Here is a 9,142-nt window from a genome sequence, read left to right on the forward strand (position 1 = left end):
TCAGTTGTCTTATTGCTCTAACCAAAACTTCAAGTACTATATTGAATATATCACAGACCTTTCTCCAAAATTTACCATCTTCTCAGACACAAATCAAGTCTAAATACATGTAAGAAAAATTGAAATAACTCCCTGCATCCTATCAGACCACTATTAAAGCTGGATATCAACAACAGAAACAACAGAAAGCTTGCAAACTCATGGAAATAGAACAACTCTCTACTAAAGGAAAAATGGGTCAATACAGAAATAAAGAAATTAAAGACCTAGAATTTAATTAAAATGAATATACAATATACCCAAACTTATGGGACCCAATGAACACAGTGCTAAGAGAAAAGTTCATAGCACTAAGTACATTCATTAAACAAAAACAAAAACAAAAAACAGAGAGATTTCGGAAGAGAGCTGGAGCTGCGGCAGCCATACCGCTTTGCAAAGCCAGCTCGGAGCGTGAAGTGCGGACGCGGAGCGAGGAGTCGCGTTCTCTGGAGTCGCAGACCGGTAAGATCTGGACATGTCCTTCATATTTGACTGGATTTACAGTGGGTTCAGCAGTGTGCTGCAGTTCCTAGGATTGTATAAACAAAACAAAACAAAACCGTAAACTGGTATTCCTTGGGTTGGATAATGCGGGGAAAACAATGTTGCTACACGTGCTGAAAGATGACAGGCTTGGCCAGCACGTCCCAACACTACATCCCACTTCAGAAGAACTCACTATTGCTGGCATGACTTTGACGACTTTTTGATTTGGGTGGGCACATCCAAGCCCAAAGAGTATGGAAAAACTACCTTCCTGCTATCAATGGTATTGTATTTCTTGTGGATTGTGCAGACCAGGAAAGGCTGTTAGAATCAAAAGAAGAACCTGATTCACTAAAGACAGACGAAACCATTGCCAATGTGCCTATACTAATTCTTGGAAATAAGATCAACAGACCCGAAGCCATCAGTGAAGAGAGGTTAAGAGAGATGTTCGGCTTATATGGGCAGACAACAGCAAAGGGCAGTGTGTCACTGAAGGAGCTGAACGCCAAGCCTCGGGAAGTGTTCATGTGCAGTGTGCTGAAAAGGTAAGGCTGTGGAGAAGGCTTCCGCTGGATGGCCCAGTACATCGATTAGCAGCCACCCTGCCCACTCACATCCGGGCCTCTGAGATCCATCCCCCAACATGCATAACTTGAATTCAATAGACTTTTGTTGGTTTCAGAATAGGTGTTTTTTAGGTTATTAATATATCTACCTGAGTGGGAATTGCAAACTGATTCAAGTTGGAATATCACAATGTTAGCTTTCTAATTCCATACAGATAGTTTTTACAGTTTGCAGCCCCATGTCAACCCCGTCACCTTTTATAAAGATCAGCTTCCCAGCAGTACATTTGAAGCACTTTTTAACGATGTGAAACTACAAATATAAGCCATATTTAAAAGCTCATCATGTGAAATTGTATGTACTTTTTTGGAAATAGTTTTTCAATTTTAGATTGTCTGACTATTTTATGTACAGTTAAAATCCGCTTATCAGTGATTGCAGGATGCCTTACCATCTTCAAGACTACTTTTTCTTATGCAAACGTCATGCAATAAAACGCTAAAAAAAAATAGAGAAATTTCATTAATAGTAACTTAATGGCACACCTGAAAGCTCTAGGGGAAAAAAAAGTAAGCACACCCAAGAGCAGTAGACAGCAAGAAATCAAACTCAGGACTGAAATCAAGAAAATAGAAACAAAGAGCACAATACAAAGAATCAATGAAACAAAGAGTTGATTCTTTGAGAAGAGCAACAAGGTACCTTATTCAAATGATCTAAAAGATGGAGAGAAAATTCCAAATTAATAAAATCAGATATAAAAGGGGGGACATAACAATAAACACTGAGGAAATCAAAAGAATCATAAGGACATACTTTAAAAACTTCTACTCCACCAAATTGAAAATTCTAAAAGAAATGGATAATTTTCTCAACAGATACTACTTACCAAAATTAAATCAAGATCAGATAAACAATTTAAATAGATCTATAACCTCTAGTGAAAAGAATCAGTCATTTAAATTCTCCCAACCAAAAAAACAAAAACAAAAATAAAACCAGGGCAGACAGTTTTAGAGCAGAATTCTGCCAGACTCTCAAAGGAGAGTTAACACCAATACTCCTCAAATTATTCCACAAAATAGAAACAGAAGGAACATTGCCCAATTCATTTTATGAGGCCACAGTCACCCTGATACCCAAACTACACAAAGACTCACCAAAGAAAGAGAATTACAGACCAGTTTCCCATTTGACAGAGTTGCAAAAATACTCAATAAAAAATACTTGCAAACCTAATCCAATAACACAGCAAAAAGATCATCCACCATGATTAAGTAGGCTTCATCCTAGAAATGCTGGGGTGGTTCAACATACGAAAATCCGTAAAGTAACTGTCATCATCTGTATAAACAAGCTGAAATAAAAATTAAACAAAAACACACACGGTCATCTCATTAGATGCTAAAAAAAAAAAGCCTTTGACAAAATCCATCATGCCTTCACAATTGAAGTCCTGGAGAGATTAAAAATACAAGGGACACACCAAAACATAATAAAAGCAGTATACAACAAGCCAACATAATAAATGGAGAAAAACTAAAACCAATTCCACTAAAATCAAAGCCGGGAACCTTTTACTGCCTGTGTGTCACAGCACACTTGTCCTACTGGATTGTTTGCATGTATTCGTCACATCACAGTTTCCTGTTTTCTCTGTGCCCTCCTCAAGTCTGCAAGTCCCCAGAGGCAGCCACTGTTGACCCTTTCTGCACCACCAGCTGGTGACACTGAAGCAGATCCAGTATCTGTTTTGCCCAGTGTTCCTACCCCAGCCCACTCAGTGGTTGACCATTTCACCAAATATCTGCCTGTTTTACTTTCAATTTCCTTAATTTTAACTGATATAGAAGAACTTTATGCCTCTTTGCTTCTGGCTTTTCTTCTGTGGCCATAGGAATGGTTTACAGCTTTCAGGGTTCAGCGCAAAATGCAAGTCAGGGTTCTTTATCAAGAGTTTGAAGACCCTGGCATGGCAGTAAGGCAGGCCCACAAATTTGGAATTATTCTTTTTAGAGTCCTGTGTATTCATACAAATCATAAAGTGATGAAGCTCATCAATTTGCTCTTAAATTTTTTTCCCATTCCTTCTTTATCTACATCGCTTCCTTTTCTCACAAACACCATGTCTCTTCCTTCTTCCATTTTTAACTCCATCTCTGGGATTGGGCAACTGAGATCAGTGGCTGAAAGTGAAAAGTGGAACTAGAGAGATTTGTATGGCTTTGTCTGATGGGGTGGGTAAGAATTGATATCTATTTTTCCAGCATCTGTTATTTAAATTGAAATACATTCTTTGCATGAACTTCCAAGTTATGAGTTATTTAGCCTCATTTATAAGGATGTCGCTTAACATTTTTTATCAAACTAAATTGCTGCAAGAAATTCTTCTAAGACTACCACCCATTTCTGATTATGCTTTATAATGTATGTGTGTGTGTGTGTGTGTGTGTGTGTGTGTGTGTGTGTGAGAGAGAGAGAGAGAGAGAGAGAGAGAGAGAGAGAGAGAGAGAGAGAGAGAGGTTAGAAGGATGGCAGCCATGTAGCACAGCCTTCTTCAGGCAGGCAGCACCACTTTTTCTGACACTGTTCGCTTCACTTTCTCCCACCCATTCCCTCAGACTGAGTTTCTTCCCCCTGATCCTTATGCATACTCACATTGCCTTACACTCCATTGCCTGCCTTGTATCTTGTGACCAACCCTAAAGAATCTTGACACATTTGCTGCCTGCCCCAGCCCTACCTCCTGTGAGTTCACAGACCTTCCATCTCTGCAAGAAACTGCTCCACTTCTGTATTCCTGCTTTGTGAAGGACCATCTCCATTTTGAAAAAAACAGAGTAGGTCCCAGAACTGGCTGCCTCTTCATTTCCCTAAAGGTTCCAGGGAACTTTCTGTGGTCCCTTAGTGAAGGATTTAGAGACTCAGAGAAAATCACATTGTATTCCCTTCGTGTGTGTGTGTGTGGGGGGGGTGACACAGGGTTTCTCTGTGTAGCTTTTGGAGCCTATCCTGGACTCGAACTCACAGAGATCCTCCCGAGTGCTGGAATTAAAGGCGTGCGTGCCACCACCACCACTCAGATTTTTTTTTTGGTGTATTTTTTTATTCATCCATTTGCTTCTTTACTTCTCCTTGCCTTCTCCCCATCACTCACATCCCACCCCCTTCTCTGAGCCACAGTAAATTCTCTTCATTCCTAGAAAAAAGTTTCATTTATACCATCAGTCCTTGGAGTCTTATCTTCTTTTCATAAATCTCTATTTTCTCAATTTTTATGACTATATTGTTGAATTAAAATTCTGTTCCAAGATATAAGATTGTGAAAAAATTTTATAATAAATTTTATCTAGTTTTCCCTGGATCCTAATTTTCTTTAGTGAAAGTAACTCTGTTCTATGACTCAGGGACCAAGAATTCTAAACTTCCTCACATTTCAAGTATTCTGCCCCCATGATCTACATAAGCACTTATATTTGAGGTTGTTACATAATTTTTAATTAGAAAATGTTGTTGGCACCACAGCTATTCTAGATTTTCACCTAGGTGGTTGGTTTCATGTGCCCTAGTTCTCAGCTGCCACTGTAAACTATTATAAACAAGCTATGTATCTTCTTGAATCCCCTGTCTTTATCCCTTTAATAGCTTCTCACATGACCTTGGATTGTTTTCTTTTGTTTTCTTTTGATTTGCACACTTCATCCCTAATGGCATTTGACTTACTTTACACCTACCTGGTCATAACTCAGTCTTTGGATCCCTTACTATTGGAAACTTAACCACAGATTTTACCACAGAACTTTTTCAGGTTTAGAATATATGAATATAGTTGTTTTTAAGAGTTTTGGGAGCAATAGACTATAAAAAAATCAAGACCCATTTGTAATCCTACTGCCTAATATGAATACTTATTAAAAGGTTTATGTTTTATTATGTTACCATTTTTTACTTGTCAATTTTGTAAAGCAAGGATCATTCTGATGTAATTTTGCATCCTGTTTCGTCACATAACTAAACATGGTAGTTTTCCTGTGTATTTTGCCATAGGTTTGCAAAAGGTAGATCCTTGGGGAGGAGATATGAGGGGCAGATTTGATCAAAACACATCATATGCGCATATTAAGTTCTTAAACAAGAATGAAAAAACACACACAAAATAATAGGTGCTAAGTCTTTACTTTGAACTACTATCCAGGGATCAAAGCAGGAGAGCTGGGCAAAGAGAGGAAAGCAAGAAAAGAACCAACTTATCCGAAGATGTGAGATCAAGCTGGCTGACAGAGTGCTTCGGCTACTTGGCTTAGGGCAACATCCTGTGAGAAAATTCATATACTGTCTATTAGAGCATTTTATCCAGAGCAAAGGGGAGAGTATGTAAACACTGGTTCTGTGTCCTCCTGGACAGTTCACCACAGAGTATAACTTGCCTGTACTTCTGCATTGTGCATGCTTAGGTCCAAAGGAGGCCATGGGATCTGATTGTATCTCAGATCTTGGCATCAATATCAAAGTTTCAGATAGAAAGTGATTGAACATGAAGTTATCAGGTTGCCCCTCGGTTGAGGGAACTAGTTAAACCAGCACCAACTGGCAGCTGGGACAAGAATTAGTGTGTGAGGACGCCTGAAGGACTTCTCATATCTGCAATAGTCAGATATCCTAGGGCTATAATTCAGTGATGCTTTCCTTATGTCTGTTTACCAGTGACACCAGACACTGCTGCTGCTTAGAAGTCCTTGTGTAGTTGGGCATTGGAATACCTTCTTTGAGATACAGTGGGTAACCTAATGTTCCTATATCCTACCCGTATTTCTTAGGACTCTCCCCAATTCAACACAGTAATAGTGATTCATCTTCAAGAGAAATGTACCACACCAATCCATCTGTAAAGAAAGTTCACTTCTTTTCTACTTGTTAATTGAAAAAAAAACCCACAGCAAACAAAAAAATTTATATGGTCATAGGTATGAGAGTTAGAGTAGGCATAGCAGCCTATTGAGTATGATGTGGATAGTGTTAGTCTTGCTTTCTAGAATTGCTTATACCCAACAGCTTAAATATAATTTCTTTCTTGAAACTGAATATTTCTCTTTTGTCTTGCATTATGACTCAGCTTTGTTTATGATAGGCAGATCTAGTTAAATAGTCATTTCATAAAACATCATTGCCTACTTGGACTGTATAAGGGCCCAAGTTCCCTGGAGACTATTTATCAAACAGAGAAGAGTTTGTCCATGACTAATTAGTCTTACTGTGATACCCTAAGAAGACAATACTATTGAGGCTTGTAAGATTCCATAGAGCATCCATGTTTAAATGGATATGATTAGCACTGTTGGACTGCCTTGTCTGTGGTCCAAGTAGCAGGACAGCATATACCATAACAGTCCAGTCTACTACAGATTCTACCTTCACTATGATCACTATTCAAGGTTCATAGGCTTTTGAGTTTCCAGATAAATTGATTTCAGCATGTAGTTGTTACTTCTCTCTCCCTGTGGTAAATTACCATGACAAAAAGCAAATTAAGGAAGAATTTATTGTGATTTACAGTCCTGGAAGTCTAGATGTCCATAATGGTAGGGGTAAGCATGGTCACAAAAGCATCAAGATGAGATGTTACATGTTACCTACACACAGGAATCAGAGAGCGTAAGCAGGAAGAAGGATGGGGCTACAAATAGTCAAAGTCTTTCCCAGTAAAGTGCTCCCTCCAGAAAGGTTCTACTTCCTTCAGGTTTCGTGACTTTCCCCAAAGTGCACCACCAACTGGAAACCAAATATTCAAATACCCAAGCCTATGGATGGCATTTTTTCATCCAAAATATGACACCATTCTACTGATAACACCATAGGTTTATGGTTATATCATAATGCAAAATGCATCCAGTCCAATTTCAAATGTCCCCATGGTCTTTAACAGTTTCAACACTGTTAAAAAATTCAGTCTTTTCTGAAACTCAAGGTAATATTATAATTATGAATCCCTGTTAAATAAAAAAGATAATTACATACTACCAATATATAATGTCACAGAATATGCTTTCCTATTCCAAAATGGAAGAAAGGGAGCACTGTGAAGAAATATGAGAGAAGACTGAAGAAAAGACTCCCCAGTGCAGTTATCAAATCCTGTAGTGCCCTCTCTGGTTGCTTGGGCTTTAGTTTCAAAAGGCTTGGATGACTGATCTTGCAGCTTTGCTGACAGCAACATATGTCTCTCTTTGGCTGGTTCAACTCCTTGTATGCAGTTTTCCTTAGCAGACATCTCACATATCTGACATTTCTAACTTCTTGGGGTCTCCACTACAACCCAGGATTCATCATCACATCTTCAATCCTCCTTGTAGAGACTCCGTCCCTGCCACATTTTTGACTGTCCTCCACAGCTCTCTGAAACCACAGAGGAAGAATTCATGACCCCTTTACTTTTTATTCTCTGCCTCAAAAGTCAATACCATGATTGCAATGATGCCAAGTTAAGCTGTGAATTTTGAGATGGACCCTTGTCTCTTTGGAACACATTTGCAGAAGTTTCTGTATGCTATTCCTTTGTAGGCGGAGGAAACTCCTTAGGCCATCCCCTTTTATAAGTGGGTATCTGAGCTTGGTGGGGTCTTAACTTGAAGGAACCCTTTCCAGTGTTCCACTAAAAAGCAGGAGGCCTCTCCTCAATGTTACTAATTCCTTTAACAATTACAGCCTCTTATCTAGCAGATGCCTTGGGGCAACATTAAACTTCCTAGTGCTTCTTTTCTCTCCAAATTTCACATTTTGTAAGACTTTTTGGCCCTCTTGCTCAGACCTACATAAGAGTAATCAGTAGTAACCATGCTACAGGTTCAATGGTATGTGGTGTTAAAATGTCCTCTTCTAAACAAAAAATACTTTGATATTCCATCTTATAATTTTCAAAATGACTAAGATCAACAGTATAAATGACGGCTCATGTTAGTGAGGATGTGGAACAAAGGGAACACTCCTCCATTGCTTGTAGGAGTGCAAACTTGTACAGCCACTATGGAAGTCAGTATGGCCGTTCCTAAGAAAGATGAGAATCAATGAATCTCAAGATCCAGCTGTCACACTCTTGGGCATATACCCAAAGGACATGCCATCCTACCATAGGAACACTTGCTCAACAATGTTCATTGCTTCTCTATTCATAATAGCTAGAAACTGGAAACAACAGAAGGATGGATAAAGAAAATGTGGTACATTCACAATGGAGTATTACTTAGCTGCTAAAAAGTGACATCATGAAATTTGCAGGCAAATGAATGAAACCAGAAAAAAAAAATCATCCTGAATGAGGTAACTCAGACTCAAAGATTAATATGATATCTATTTGCTTATATCTGGATATTAGTCAATGAGTAAATGATAACCAAGCTATAATCCATAGACCCAGAGGGGTTAGGCAAAGAGAAATTGACTTGGTGGGGGAACACATGGATTCCCTGGGAGGGGGAAATAGAGTAGATTTTATGGGTTGACTGAGGCAAAGAGGGGAGGCATCAGATAGGATGAGAATAGAATGATCAGGTAGAAAGTGGGAAGGGAGATGGGATTGAGAGAGGGAATGAGGGAAGAGATACCTAGAATTGAAGAGCATTTGATGGGTTTATGGAAATTTAGTACAATAATATATGAAGGTGATCCTAATGAAGTCTCCAAATAATGAAGGAGATGGAACCCCAACTGGCCATTTCTTGTCACCAAAAGAAGCTTCCAGTGCCAGGTCTGTATTTCATTCAGTTGAGTTGTTTGTTAAAAGGGTCCCATGGAAATTCTCAAACAACCCAGGCTGTTGCCAAGACAATAGGTTGCTCTCCACAAACTGACAAGGCCCCATTGTTGAAGACAACAACACACACAACTCACTGAACATAGAGAGGTCAAGTTGATGCCCACATAGAACCTTCACCCCCATGTTCCAGTGTCTAAGACATGGAAAGGTACTCTGCAGGCTACCAAAAGAGAAAAGTAAACACCAACCCAAGCGCAAAACCTTTGATATATAATCTGTCCTGCCTACAAAATA

At 39.0% G+C, this 9,142-nt stretch overlaps 1 pseudogene; it reads left to right on the forward strand.

Annotated features, from left to right (window-relative positions):
* Window positions 1–422: 422 nt before the first annotated feature.
* On the forward strand, window positions 423–1,399 carry LOC128097408 (GTP-binding protein SAR1b-like; annotated as a pseudogene).
* Window positions 1,400–9,142: the final 7,743 nt, after the last annotated feature.

The sequence above is a fragment of the Peromyscus californicus genome, unplaced genomic scaffold (assembly GCF_007827085.1).
Source record: "Peromyscus californicus insignis strain IS unplaced genomic scaffold, ASM782708v3 Scaffold_5__1_contigs__length_169319896, whole genome shotgun sequence".
Classification (NCBI taxonomy): Eukaryota; Metazoa; Chordata; class Mammalia; order Rodentia; family Cricetidae; genus Peromyscus; species Peromyscus californicus.